This window comes from Callospermophilus lateralis (genome assembly GCF_048772815.1).
Source record: "Callospermophilus lateralis isolate mCalLat2 chromosome 17 unlocalized genomic scaffold, mCalLat2.hap1 SUPER_17_unloc_3, whole genome shotgun sequence".
Lineage (NCBI taxonomy): Eukaryota > Metazoa > Chordata > Mammalia > Rodentia > Sciuridae > Callospermophilus > Callospermophilus lateralis.
In genome coordinates, this window is record NW_027510161.1 from 118418 (window position 1) to 134550 (window position 16133).

Here is a 16133-nt window from a genome sequence, read left to right on the forward strand (position 1 = left end):
TATCAGAATTCCAGGTATTTTATTTGTAAATTAGACAAACTAATTTTAAAATTCATATAGAATGGAAATGACACAGAATAGCCAAAACAGTACCAAAAAAGATGAACAAAACTAAAAGACTTACACCTCTTTATATCAAAACTGGTAACAAAATAGTAATGACAAAATAATAATCATGGCAGTGTGGAACTAACATAAGCATAAACATATAGATCAATGGAATATAGTTAATCCCAGATATAAATCCATATGTCCATGGCCAACTGATTTTCAGCAAGTGTGGCAAGTTTATTCAATGGAGGAAAAAAATAGCTTTTTCAACAAATGGGTCTTGGATAAGTGGCTAGCTACTCATGCACAAATGAAGTTGAATTCTTCCCTCACACTGTATAAAGACATTTACTCAAATGGATCAATGCCCTCATTATACAATCTAAACCATAAAACTTTCAGAAGAAAACATATATCAAAAATAGGCAATTTCTTTACAGACAGAAACTAGATTAGTGGTGGCTGTGGTTGAGGGGAACTTGGGGTGATAGGAAGGAGACAGCTTCAAGGCATGGGATTCCTTACAGATGAGGGAACAACTTTGAAATTGACTGTAGTAATGCTTGCACATAGCTTCACCAAGGACAATTAATTGTACACTTTAAGTGGGTGAATTTTAAGGTTTGTGAATCTGTGAATAGATGTAAAGCTGTTTGGTTCTAGCAAACAAATAAAAACCATGTTAGGTGGAACTAAGTCTTAGAGACAATAATGGAGAAGAGCTCTCATGTATATGGAACACAGAAAAAACTTGCTCTGACATGCTTACATTGAGTGAGGCACTATATTTTTAATATACATTAGCATTGTCCTCTTACTATTCACTGTAGAAAAATCTCTTCTCATTCCTTTTTTCATATGTGGTAATTGCCTCCTCTGAGGGATCCATGGAAATGAAAGAACAGGAAAACTAGAGTACTATTCTAAGATTTAAATATTTACCCATAATATTCCATCTCATAAAAATATATTACAGAGTAAGTAATGCAATCAACTCACTTTTTTCACCAATTCTTTATCTCACTCTTCTCCTTTTTCTAATTTATTTTTTCTTTTCTGTTTCCATTATACTCTCCTCCTCTTTCTCTTGGTCCTCTTCTCTCCAATGCCCCTTTAGCCCTTCTTTCTGTTCTATTTGACTTTAGTTTATTCATTTTTAGCATTAGATAGAAGTGAAAGTTAAAATAGGTCACATACTCCTATATGATAAGCCCAAAGTCAACTTAACTGTGTTTTTTTTTCCTTTCTTTTTTTTTCAAGCAAAGTCAATAATTAAGCTATATGGAGAGTGTCTTGTATGCTTCTTCACTATGAAAAAAACAGGGTAATTATGTTGAATGATTCTTTTGTTGTTTTTGTTGTTGTTGAGAGAAGCTGTGTTGTGCATTGTAGCATGTTACGAGTAACCCTATCCTCTCTGCATTCTACATACCAGTATCTTGTCCCCCATAGCCTTGACAATCAATAACATGTCCACACATTGTCTAGTGTTACCTGGGGACAAAAATCTTTGCTTCTTGAGAACCATTACAAATCAGACCTGCAAGAAATTTTCTTTTTCTTGCTTTACTTACATTGTATTTGGGTATGTTCTTTTTTCTTTTTAAATGAAAATTAGAATTTGAAATGTATTTACCAAAGCTGCGTATGGGCTAGAAAGGTAGCTTAGATTTTTATTTTATTTTTACTACAGAAAGCAGATCCACTGATCTACGGAATGGGAGTGAAAATTTTCACTTTAACATTTGTACTATATTCCGCATGTAATAATGACATTCTGTCATCTTTGGTTTTCTCTCTAAAAATCCAACAGGGCCTCTTATTTTCTTTTGCTTTGCAGCTCCTGCACCCACTTTCAACTCACATCAAGTAACCTCTTGTTTGACTTTAAAACCAGCTAACATTCAACATGTGAAATATTGACAAATCTGAGCAGATTCTGATATTTCTGCTATGACTTGAGCAATGGTTTACCTAAAGACACATTATGAAGGAGACCATAGTTTCTCTGTGACTTAATTTTTTGTCTGGCTATCAATGGCATCTCCCTTTCAACCTCTTTAATTCCAAATGTCAGATCAATAAACACTTACTGGATAGACGCAGTGTGCAAGGCATACTGAAATCTTCAAAAATGTCATTAAAAGATGGTGAGGAAGGGAGCTAGAGTAAGCAGAAGACTTTGGAAGAGTTGCGAAGGCAGGTGAGACCTCACATACCAGCTGTTACCTGCACTCCCATCATGTTGTATTTGAATCAAGTCTTCAAAACACTTCCCCAGCATCCTGTCTATCAGGGAAACAAGCATGCACCACCACCAAAGGAAAATATTACCTTTTGAGTTTTTATTTTACCTTACACGCTATTTTAATTACTAGAAAGCTCCTTCTTTCTGCCACGATTGTTTTATTTGCCAAATTTTCAACTCTTATTGGTATTGAACTTCCAAGATTGCATCCAGTCTTTTCTATGAATATTAACATCAGACATATTTGAACTCATATTATGGTTTTTGTACCCTCCAAACTTTTCTAGGTTAAAATGTTGTTTACTCCATACCGTTTGTCAAATAACATGACTCAATGCCCTACATGTAGTGAAGGTCTTACTTCAAAGATCATTTTCAGTCTCTAAAATGTGGCATGCTCAAATTCCAACACAAGACTGCAGTCACCATCCAGCAACTGACACCCTGTGTTGTTTAAGGCAAAAAGGATCTAGGAGATGGGTGCAGAGGGTGGGACCACCTTCATAAACACAGTGCAGCAATATTCCCACCAGTGAACAGAATCAAAACCAGAGTGCCTAGAGAGGCAAACCACCAGTTTTCCAGAAGTCTCACAGCTTTTCAGCAAGGCCCAGTCATCCCTGAGATGTGAATAAATTCCACCCTCTAGCACTACAAGGCATATGTGCAAGGCCTTGCTCTCCTAGAGTGCAATTATCAAGCCAGGCAGGCAAAATATGTCCTTTGGGGTTGGAGGAGGGAAAGATCAAATGAGTAATAAATCAAACATTTTTTTCTTTTGAATTAAAGTGCACAGTTTAAGCAATATTTCAATTATGAGCTTGACATTACTCTTTAAGCAAATGACTAGAGTTAACAAGAGAGCTACTACATTTTGAATACATTGATTTTCTGCTTGGTGTAAACTCTAAAGAGCCAATTAGAAAGCTTTGAATCATACAGACTCAATGTACCTAATACATTCTGCAATATATTACAAACTGGAAACAATCAGATCTTTGAAGGTGAAATGAATTGAAAGCACATGATTGTTACAACTTCAATATATAAATAGTAACGACTTACTAGCTCTTATCTGGCAATTTAAAAAATTGTCCACATTTGTTATGCACATCAACTAATGTGTAAAACTACTGAGCTTAAAGCTATAAAGATACACAGATTTATTTTTCCAAAATGACTGTGAAATTAAATGAATACTTAATTGAACAGTTTTCAGTTACAGAATGTACTGATGTTGCCCTCCATTATTTTCAGAAGCAGCAGGGTATTTCCACTGCTGGGTCTCTTGCTTGCATCTTGCCATGACACTCTGGTTTCCACATTGAGCCAGGGCACCTATTTTATCAATCACAGAAATTCATCAGCTTAAACAGTGTTTTTTGAGTTAAGAATTAGTTGTCTTTTCCTGACTTCATACCAAACACTCACAGTTTGACCTTGTAGAAATGGTCTCACCCCTCAGTACCCAAGTTTCCCTATTTATAAAATTATATTAATAAAATGATAACACATACAATGTCATCAAGAAGGGTAAAAATCTGTACTAATTACATTAGCACATATTTGTTGTTATAATTATAGTTTCAGGAAAGGAATGCATGTCATGCTTTATAAGAGCACCTCTCCATAAAAAAAATTACTTTTCACTAGATTTTTGTTCTGATATTTAAACATTATAAAAGAATTGAGAAACTGTAAGGGGGCTTTATCTTTCTGTGTGGTATGATTATTTAGCATATAGATTGCACTTATTGATGCAAAGCACCTTCCAGTAATTTTTGCAAGATGCTTTCCTTGTGCAAATCTTTTGAGCTCAGAAAACTCAAGCATGGTCAATTCATAGCCAAGCAGCCTAAAGAAATGGAAGCAAATCTAGAACAAGATTTGTACCTTCAGTTGCCCTGAAGGGAAACATGTTAGTGGACTCTGTCTTTCCTTTCACCTATACTGGCCCTTCCTCTACTCCTAGCACACCTTCCAAAGTTTCTTTCCACTGTCAGATGTAATGGTGTTGTATCACCTTCTGTTTCCCCAGAAGGGGCCTGTGCAGTCTCTAATCCACCCAGTTTTCCAAAGCAGGGCCAAGAGATCCAAGTCCTTTGCCATTTTCCATATTACGATATGACTCAGGGCTCTAATTTCAGGAATCTGAAATTATATTGAGGCTTTCATAATTTTTTAAAGACTGTTTTTTTAAAAAGAATGCATTACCCTTCTTGTGTGTCATTTGTATTTTTTAAAATAAACAACTTTTGAAGCCTGATTTCAAAATCTCCATGAGGAAAGGGACAGTTTTATTGAGGCAGTAGATCATCCCCCTATATTTAAATATCACACTTCCTCTGCAGTCACATGTCTAACCTCATGTGTAAGATCAGCTCTGATATTGCATTATAAAAGAGGTTAGATAAAAGCTCAGCCCAGTCCACTTCATCAGGTTCCACTTCAGGAATTAGCCATGCTCTGCTTGCTTGTGTTATGTCTGAATTGTCTTTTGTTTCAAAGATAGCTAGAGAAAGTTTAGAGAATACAGAATTGAAAGTGATCGAATGAATGGAAATATTTTCTTTGGGGACATCATGTAATCAGGCTCTTCAGTCTGTAAAAATCAAAGCTGAATAGGCTCAACGTCTACAAGTCTATAAAGTTGGAAAGAATAGAGAAAGGATTGAGATGGACTTGTTCATCAAATTCCAGAACAAAGGGCCCCCTTTGAAGCTTGAAAAGGGAGGATTTAGGATAAATGGAATGAACTCTTCTTTTTTTAACACAGTGGGGGATAAACTTATGGAGCTCATTATACCAACTATTACTATTCATTAAAAATATAAATAGACTCAGGCAAAGAGTCATATCTAAATAAAGATCAGTATTACATTACTAAGGAAGGTCTGGTTTTAGTTTAATAGTCAGGTGGTTTTGCTTTATTGTTATCCACATCTGGTTTAAGTTCTAGTACTGCCCTTACCTGAGAGATGGCTTAACCTTCAAAGTCTCAGTATGTATTTTGCAGTAGAGATAATAAAAGTAAGTACACTTTAGGATTATTGTGATAATTAAATGAGATGGAGCAAGTTAGCTTCAGAATGGTACATGATGGTGAAGATGATGGAAACTAACAGTAGAGGGGAAGAGAATAAAGGAGAAGGAAAATAAGGAGGAGAGGACAAAGTAGAGGAGGAGATGGCAGAAGAGGAGGAGAAGGAAGTGGGAGATGAAAAAGAGGAGAAAAAGGAAAAGATGAATGATGGTGTTAAAATCTGTTCAGGTTGATATCTGACCATTCTCAGGTGAATCCAAAATAGCATATCCCTGACATTTGTGGGACATCATACCAACAAAGAATTATATGGTTTAGAATGAAAATAGGACTTCATTTGAGAAATACAGATTTAGATCATAAATCTGCAGTGGGAAAGATGATTCCACTCACAGTTCTCTTAATTATGGGTTCTAAGTTCTATTGACACACACAAACATGTGCATGAGCTCACACACTGCATGAAATTCACGCACACCTTGACTCTTTTGGTCCAATGAATCCTCATTTTTTTAAGAATGTGAACAGTTATTCTTTGTAGCTGGATATGACCATGGTGTAAACTCTAGTGAAATTGAGCAATTTATATTTTTAAATATAAACTATCTTTTGGCATACACAAAAATTTGAAAGATTTTTTCTTTGTTTTCATCCTTTTCTATTGGTATTGGAGCTCTGTCAATGGGAGCTCCTGGAACCAGACAACAATAAGTGGAAAGAAAATAATTCCATGTAAAACACTGTAAAGTGCAACTCTGTATACCCTCAACTTGCAATACATTAAAAATCAAGCCAAGCATTTTTTTTCTTTTTCTTTTTTGAGCTTCTTCACAAAGGCCTGAAGGAAGGTATTATGTCTCCACTGGTTGATCACTAATACTGTTTTGCTTTATATTTTGAAACATTTTTTTCCCACCTTCTTTTTTAATTTTATAATTTCTTATTTTTTTTTTTTGCTTATACACCGTATGGCTCTCCATTTTTTCAGACATATTTCTTTTTCCTTTTATGCATAGCAAAGCCAACTACACCTCCACACTTCTTTTTTAATATTCAATTATAAAGATTCACTAGAATAGGCCACTTCTGCACACATGTATGTGCACTCATACACACACACACAGTGAGTGCTCTCTTTTCCTAGGGGAAACACACTTCTAATGTATGTGTGGGGTCTTCACACTTCAGGCTTGAGGTACTGATGTGCAATCTACAAGTCTGTCCTACACAGAAGGAGGCAATGGGGCTGGGGGCTCTTGGAGAAAATATTTGTTGCAGTTCAAAGCAAGCCATCCTTTCTGTCTTTTTCCCTCTCTCTTTATCTCTTTTTTTCCCTTCCAAGATAAATAGAAGTAGAAAGGACAAGCAGTTTTGATTAGCAATTAAAATGTTGTCAATTTTTTTAATGAAAGCGTAACCTCCAACCTTCAACTTCACACAAACTGGAGACAAGGTTGCAAAGCAAATGCTAATATATTTGGCACACTTTCGCACACTTGTCCTTCCGTGAACTTTTCTTGTTGCTAATTTGTTATGTCAGTCCATAGGTTTCAAAAGTCCAAACTGGCAAGTGTGGTGACCCAAAGAGAACCAGTGTTTGGAAGATCTTTAAATCGAAACATGGAAGCTGGGCAATTTATTAGCTGTGTACCTGTAGTCCTATCAATGTGACTAGTTTAGCTTGGAGGAGTTGCCGAGTTTCAGCAGTAATCTTCAGAGTGTTTCAAAATCCCTTTCTGAATGTGACATTTTTATTTAGGTAATAAATGCCTGCCAGTCAATCAACAACACTTATTGCAGGCAAATGATATATTTACCTAACTTCAATTGATAAGACCAAGGATAACAAAAGAAATACAGAATGAAATGATTTTCATCAAAAAGCATACTATTTTAAGAGCAAAACAAGAAAACATATATGAAAAGAAGACACGACAACACTGTGAAAAGCCAGGCATGGTGGCACACACCCATAATCACAGGAGGCTGAGACAAGAGGAATGCAACCTGGAGTCCAGTCTGGGCAACTTAGCAAGACCATGTCTCAAAATAAAAATAGAAAAAGGTGGGGGTATTACTGAGTGGTAGAGAAGAGCACTTGGGCTAAATTCCCAGTACCATGTGTGTATGTGTGTGCACACAAACACACACACACACATACACACACATGGGCATACACAATGAAAAGAATCTAAGTTTAAAAAATCAAAAGCAAACTGCTGAGAGGGATTGCTAATGGTGTTGTTAAGTCCATGTACAAGTGAGCACAGGTTGGAATGTCTCTCTCAAAACAGACAGATGTTCCAAGAAAGTGCATGACAGCTTGTGCTCTCCTACCATTGATTTACTTAGAAGAAGCCCAGTAGCAAAACAGATGTATCAGGTCATCCCTGGCAGTACAAAATGGAGATGGAAAACAATGAGCCACACTGCACATTAAAAAAAAAAAAAAAAAAAAAAAAAAAAAAAAAAACAGCAAAAAATGAGATATTTGGTCGTGGAGAGTTTTACTTGAATCCTATTTAAATGTCAAAAAAGGATCACTAAACTTACTCTTACAATATGAATTGTCATCATGAATCTACCTAAAAGTATTCAAAAGCTTATGTTCACCAAAAAATATGCACATAGATGTTTGTGGCAGTTTCATTCATAATTGCCCCAAACCTGGAAACAACAAGATAATGGTATGTAACTAGATAAATTTGTACCTTCTGATGAGGAAATACTATTCAACACTAAAAAATTTAGCTATTGAGTTATGAAAAGGCATGGAGGAAACAATCTTACTAATTGAAATAAGCCACCCTGGGAATTCTGCATGATCTCTACACCATGGGATTCTGAGAAAGGCTCAACTGTTGGAACAGTGAAAGGATGAGCAGTTTCCAGGGCTGGGGACTTGGTAGATGATTAGGCAGATCACAGAGGACTGAGAACAGTGAAATTACTATAAATGATGGTTTAATGATGGATGTATGTTTTTAGACATTCACCCTAACCCATGGAATGTAAAAGACCCAACATTGAACCATAATGTGAATTATTGACCTTGGGTGAGTGTGATGTCACATTAGGTCCATCATGTGTGACAAAAGCACTGCTCTTACATGTGAGGTTGATAATTGGAAACTAAGCATGTATGGAGGTAAGGCGTAAGGAAAATCTCTGTTTTCTGTGTCTCTAAAACTGTTCTACACCAATAATGCCTTTAAAAAAGGCAAAGAAGACAGCCAAACTAGTTTCTACAACCAGATGATTTAAAACACTATTCTTTAGGTCAACCCAAGTGTGTTGCACTTTCCCTCTCCCTTGCTTTCTTTTCCTTTGTCTATTTCTCATTTTTATTCATTCATTTATTTAAATGTCAAAAAAGGATCACTCTACCAACTGGAATGCTATGCAGGGCCCATTTGCAATAGGCAGGACATGGGTTATGCAAGATAGGGAGATGCAGTCAGAAAGAAATCTTCAGTCTTGAGAATTTTACTTTTTCTAGAACTTTCATGAGTCACCTAGTTTCCTGTTTTTCCCTGGGAATGAAACTTGTGGTATATTTTGCTTTTGGACTTTATATTAACCTATGGATTTAGCTCATCAGAAGTAATAAATACTCATTTCAGTTTATGTTTATGAATTGTAACAGGGATATATGGTTCTTTCTGGGCAAATATGTATTCATTCTCTAAGGATGTGTGATTTTCAAATTCTCCCACCACCTCGTGGGAGTTGATTTATACTCTGGAGAAAACTCTGCCATTGTTGTAATGAGTAGAGTTTTTATTAATGACAAATGTTAAAAGTAAAACATCTTGTCAAAAATGGAATTTAATAAACTCTGAATTTTATTATAAATTGAAATATGCAAATCAGTAGAAAGAAAATCAAAGATGGAGACTCTTAACATTGTAATGTGCCCCTAGCATGCTTTAAAAATAATAGTCCCTTAAAAATATATAGTCACAGAGGTAATATAGATAAGCTGACAATAAAAATAATCATATTTGTATTGTCTTTTCTCAGCCTCTGTATTTAACTCTAAAGTGTTAACGTTGTATTCATTGTTTGGGTTAATTTAGGCAGAAACACACACACACACACACACACACACACTCTTTATTAAAAATAGTAATTGTACAAGAAGATGAGGTGGAAGAATTAAAAGTAAAGGTTATGAAATTTGATCATCTCCATATTGAAGGTTACCCTAAGTACTCTGCAAATAAAAAGGTGCTTTAATACCGTGCCTGCACTTTCATTTCATTTAATATGAAACCCATGAAAGATTGTTCCTGAAGTCATTATCTTCAAATGTTGAGAGCATAGATCATTACTAAGTGACTGAAGTGCAGTGAAACTCTCAATGGGATCCTGCTCAGGATATAATATATGTCTCTTGGTATCCAAATGATGTGCAAAAGAAAAGAAAGACAAAACTTTAATTTTTTTTGTTTGTGTGTGTAAAGTTTTCTTCCCACTACAGAAAAGCAAGACCAAGGCAAATTAGTTGAAAAACTGAGGCCCAAGAAAACCAAAATATGAGTTTACAAAGTCATGTGAGAGTAATTTTTAAATATTCCTGAGGAAAAATATAGCAAATACCTTCTTAAAATGATTCATTATGCAAATATTTTCAATAGTGTAAGTTTCATGACTCATACCTTCTTTGTTTCTCTTCCCTAGACACAATTTAGATAATTCATGTAACGAGTATGTTCTGAATGGGTAATATTCATATAAACACATAGAGGAGAATTAAAAAAAAAGAATATATATATATATATATATATATATAAATATATATATATATTTATATATATATATATATATATATATATATATATATATATATATATATATGATAAATTTAATTATTTAAAAAAGAGGTAGTAGCTGGGCATGTGCTGAATGCCTGTAATCCCAGCAGCTCAGGAGGCTGAGTCAGGAGCATCACAAGTTCAAAACCAGCCTCAGCAAAAGCAAGGCACTAAGCAACTCAATGAGATCTTGTTTCTAAATAAAATACAAAATAGGGCTGGAGATGCTCCCCTGAGTTCAATCCCCCTGATACCAAGGAAAGGAAAAAAAAAAGAGAAAAGAGGTACCTCATTGGACACGGTGGTGCAAGCCTGTAATTGCAGCAGATCAGTAGGCAGAGCCAGGAGGAGCAAAATGTTGAGGCCAACCTGGGCAACTTAGAGAAGCCCTAATCAACTTAGTGAAACTCTGTCTCAAAATAAAAAATAAAAAGGGCTGGGAATGTAGTTCACTGGTAAAGTGCCTCTAGGTTTAATCTCCAGTATTAAAACAAACAACAAAAAACAAACAAACAAACAACAGTCAGCTGGCTTGAGTGATTGGTGAGAGCATTCTTGATGAGGAAGCATTAGAAATGAACTCTAAAGTAGAGAGAGGTATGAGAGGGAATTTCAAAGTGAAAGAATCTCAATGGTAATTTCATAGAACACAAAAACGTTGCTTGCAATAAGAAAAGATTATCATTGAAAATAATGTTCATCTGAAAAAGTAGGTTGGAACAATTTTAACAGGCTAACTGATTAAAAAATTGGACTTGAGGCATGAAAAAGCTGACCAAAACACATACAAATATTTCTGAAGAACAAAATGAAAATATTTCCTGGTTATTTTCTCACAGAGACCCATAGTACTCAGAAAGCAAGATGTCCCAGTTGTCCTCTGTGGAAAAGACTATCTGGCAACATGTCTCATCAAGAGTGAGCCATTTCTGTCTTTAAAGAACTGAAGGGAAGTGTCCCTTCAAGTAAGTGGTAGTCATTGGTGTTCCAAGTGCCCCAGGGACAGGCTATCTGATAGATGAAAGGATTTTACTATTTATATCAAAATAACTAGGTGAAGGGGTCTGAGCTGGGCTGAAAGATGCTGATGAACTGTGGCTTGAAACCCTACCAGTATCAGGACCAAGAAAATATGTCACAGAACATGTGGCTTAGGTCCTAGGCATGTTCACACTATGTCCCTGGCACAGTGGTCACTGAATCAGAACAGGTGCCAAGCAGGACACATTGGTTAAATGGTGATAAAGACAGATCTCCACCTTTGATGTTCCAAAGAGAAATGAACACATACAAGCTAGCTGAGACAAAGCCCTCCTCATAGCCTCCCCTGCCTTCTTGGGCACTGAGGCCACTCTTAATAAGCAACTGCTGTTGAAGTGGCACCCCCTTTCTACACAGAAAAGCCCTCTTCACCGTGGCTGATTTTAGGACTGTCAGCAAAAGAGCCCATTGTAGATAAACTTCCTGTTTCCATGTCACCCTGTAGAAGAAGCTCTCCCCTTCTCAGGTGTTGTTGTTGAAGAGTTAACTTGCCCAGAACAGTGAAAGCAAAAGCTGCTTTTATGTGAACTTCTGCAGACTGTGAACTTCTTAGTCCCTCCCTTTTCACGCTTGGTATAAAACTCTGAAACTCCCTGAACTCGGGGTTCAGGGGATTGATTGATTACAGCAAAGGCTGTATCCTCTGAACCTGGCTGCAGCCAAATAAAACTGTTTCCTGCTGTCTTCGGTGCCTTGCCTCATTTGTCTCTACAACACTGTGACAGTGAAAGTTTACCCCTTATGAACATCAATCTTTAAATCCAAGTTGCTTCATCCTGATCTTAAAGGATATTTCAACAATCCAGATGACTGTGCAAAAAATGCAATGTGGAATTTTAAAGTCAAAACAATTTTAATATACTCTGCTTATTCAAGTTAATTTCTCCTCCAGAAAGTTGAAAGTAGGTGTGGTAGGTTAAAGATTATACAAACAAAACTGTTTTCAATAACTTAATTATTAGACTTATGCAAAAAAATCAACTTGCATGAAATGGTAAATATTCATAAAGCAATTTGGGCACAATCATACACATAAATCAGAAATGCCAGTGGTTTTGTCTGTTGCTTTTTTGAAAAAAATAATGAAAACACAATTAGAGGTAAAAAATATTTTCTTCAGCTCCATTTCTTTCTAACTTCCCCATCTTGTCTGGCCACTATCTGTAGATTTAATTTTGCTTCTGCTATAAATGTCTGTGGCTGATGGTAGTGTGGATTTGTGTCCTGTGGGGTTGGGGACTCAGTTCAGGAGATGTCCAGATCTGAAACAGACAGACAGTACAGGTTACAGGACAGCCAGCTTGGGATACAAAGCATGTGAAACTAGATCTCAAAGATTAGAAAGCACTGCACTCAGGCAAGTCAGCCACAGAGAGAAAGGGGGAGCCCAGGCAGAAAGGAACATAATAGGTATCTAATGATTTTTGTCAATATCATTAGGAGATATTGTATTGTGTGCAGAAATATCTCTGTGGCTACAAATCACCTTTTACAAAATCCTCCTAGGGAAGCATCATGGGAATGAAGAGGTTACTATTCACAGCTGTTAAATCATGGCTATCTCTGAGTAAAGGCCACACCCCCCCACTTTATTAATGGGTTCAGGACTTGAAAATATAAATATAGTCCAGTGACACATAGTAAACCATATTTGTATCCACAAAGCACTTTTCCTCAGAATACCTCAAAGTTAAGGAATGACCGCAATATTAAAATCACAAAGTACATGGGACTTCACTGGTATGGGCAAGGTGTGGGGAGAAAGAAGTTGAGGAACAAGGGAGATTCTCAGGCCTTATCATTGCACAGATCTGCTAACACTACACAGAATACATAGCAAGAGTAGACAGATTCTTGAAGAAAATCAAGCCAATATCAACTATGGCTGGGATTGAACCACCCCCCATTTCTGTTTACCTAGCAACATCAGGGTTCAGAACCCGCTTTGTGGTAAAACTCTTTAATAGTATGGTTTAAAAGGGAGATGATTAATTTGAAGGAAGACACTTACTGCCAATCATTTTCACTGCACTTCTTCCATTAACCACCCTCCCTGAGGCACAGCCATAAGGCAATATTACAAATAACCAGCTTCTGTTGGAGCCAAAAGTAGATCAGGCATGGAAATCCAGGTGGGCAGGGAGGGTGAACTGCCCTGAGGCCCACCTTCTTCATTGTCAGCCATTAACCAGAGGCCATTCTAATTCTTGCCACATCTTATTCAAAGCATCTATTATCTGGATGAATATTATGCCTGTTAGCATTCTAATGACAAAAAATGCTTGTGACTTTTACCCTCCTGACACAGATCTTTGGTTGCTAGTAAAGGAGTCCACAAGGCTTAGCAGAAATGAACAGCAGACTCTCCCCACAAGGATCTATCTTCAGGAAGGTGGTGGCCTTTGCTACTCATCATTTCTTTGATTACCAAATTTCCAATAGGAGGCTGAGCTGATGGGGTCAGGCCAAGTAGGGCCACAGAAATAGACACAGAACCCCCCAGAAGCAGTGCCAAAAGCTGAACTGTGCCTCTGAAGGAAAGGAAAGGAAAGGAAAGGAAAGGAAAGGAAAGGAGGGAGGAAGGCTGCCCTCCACAGAATGCTCAAAGACTTAGGCCAGCCCTGGCCCTGACTCAGACCTTGACCTTTTACATGCCCATGGGGTATGAAGAAAAAAATCCACCTAAAATGAGATGACTTGATTCTCCTGCCCCTGATACCAAATCCTTACCTCAAATGCCAATAACTCAATAACAACAGAAAAAAAACAACTACAGTGGATGTTTCTAACTGCCATCATTTATCCAGGATCCTCTCTGACTTCAGAAGCTGTCCTCAGGCTAAACTCTAAGCAAGACATCACACAGCTAGGATGTTATTTAGCTCTCCATTCAGAGGACCATGACCTGTGAAGACACCTTGCTTAAGCAGCTCCAGAGTCTCAGGGTTCTCATTTCTCAGTGTGCCAGAAATGGCTTGTGCATCTTTTCTGAGATAAGAGAACCTGGATGTTTAATACTTGCCCTCCCCAAAGTTCTACATTTTGAACCGTCACTTACCAAAAGAGAAAAAAAATACAAAAGCAAAGACATCATGAGCCTTTTAAAACTGACAAGAGTTATTAAAAAACTAGGAACCTTGTCCATTTAATCAGTCAAACACAAATATCCCCAACAGATTTCACTATCAGAACATATCGATCTAGAATGTTCCCCATCATTTTTACGCATTAGGAGACAGAGTATGACTGTGGTGGCCATGACACACATTCATACGCTCCATTTTTTTTTTCTCCAGCCATTGAATGAAGCCACTTCTAAATACAAAAAGCCCCAGTTCAACTGCTCATGTAAATATCACACAACTTCAAAGGAAGAAAAAAACTCTTAAAACTTCTATGTAGCAGAGTGAGCAGACACTCAAGCTGTTCTAGTCACAGCCTTCTCTTCAAAGAAGAATCTGGCCATGGCAAGAAATATTACAGTGAGATCCTTGTTTATCTGTTGAACAATGCCAGGCACACTGGAAGCCCTTAATCTGTGTAAGTTTCCTTCTTCTGGAGGTGAAACATGTAGCAAAAGGTCTTGAACACTGATGGGCCTGAGAACTAAGGAAATCCCTTTAATTGTGTAAAGGTGAAATTTCTAAGCTGATTCTAAGCCACAGAGCCTGAGTTAAAGTGTAAAATACTGGACATTGTAAAGTTTCTAAACTGCAGGGCTTGGGTTAAAAAGTAAAAGACCAAGTATTGTTAATTTCCTCTGCTACCCCCAAAACCTGTAATCCCTGTAGCTGTTAGGACAATACCCGAACTGCCCAGTAAATATTCTCACTGACTCCTCTGGTTGTCTAATAACTTGGGACTCTGAGTAGCCTGGCATGTAGGCATTCAGGCCCCAAAACCAATCAGTTTGAATGTTCACCCCGCTTAGAACTGACCAATCACCCCCATCCAATCTGTTCCCGCCAATGAATATACTAATCATGACTCAGAGTTGTTGTTCAATTTTCCCGCACCTCATGATGATTTGTTCTGATGTACGCAAAGCCCCCCGCCCTCTCCAAAAAGTGTACTTAAGCTCTGCCTGACCTCTGCTCTGGGCTCTGGGCTGCTCTCCTTTCTTGAGTGGGCACAGAGCCCCAGCATGCTGGTTCAATAAAACTTCCCCCTGCTTATTGCATGAGGCTGGTCTCTTGTGGTCTCTTTCTCCGACGCTTCACCGGACCCTTACAATTGCTACAAGAGACTTGTCCAAAGAACAAGCCAGGGAACCAAATGCATAATAGGAAGAATTACCTTAAGTTAAATTGTAGGCTTGAGTTTAGGAAGATAGAGGAACAAGAAGGAATGGTGGGGTGGGGAAAGTGTGTGTGTGTGTGTGTGTGTGTGTGTGTGTGTGTGTGAAAGAGAGAGAGAGAGAGAGAGAGAGAGAGAGAGAGAGAGAGAGAAAGAGAATGCAGAGATTTAATCAAAATGCTTTCAAATTAGAACAAAATTATAGTAGAAAACATTTTTAACAAGAGCTTGTTGAGCCCAATGGTAAAATGGCCCATGTTGTAATTTCAGATATATTGCTGGATGTTGTTGTGGTTGTGCGTCACCTGGACAGGAACTCAATTTCCTTCTCTGTGTCCCTTCTTGGTTTCTACCTGAACTATACAGGCAAGGTCAGACAGTCTGTCTTTGAAATTGGAAACCATTCCATGATTTCAGGCTTTATTCCTTTCTTTCAACCCCGAAAGAACTCCAGCACAGCAATAGTGGGCTTCTCAGGGCCAGCCACCTTTTTCCACACATTTTACCCTAGAGAATACTATCATCACATAGAACCCCAAGCTGAAAGAAACATTTGTGAAACTTAAACATTGCTGATCCCAAAAGCAGGATCCTTGGGGGCATAAAATTAATCATCCAATTCCATGTATGATCAAAA

General features: G+C 37.4%; 1 pseudogene; it reads right to left on the reverse strand.

The window, feature by feature from the left end:
• Positions 1 to 12294: 12294 nt before the first annotated feature.
• LOC143386086 (rho guanine nucleotide exchange factor 28-like) overlaps positions 12295 to 16133 on the reverse strand; it is a 137421-nt pseudogene continuing 133582 nt past the window's right edge.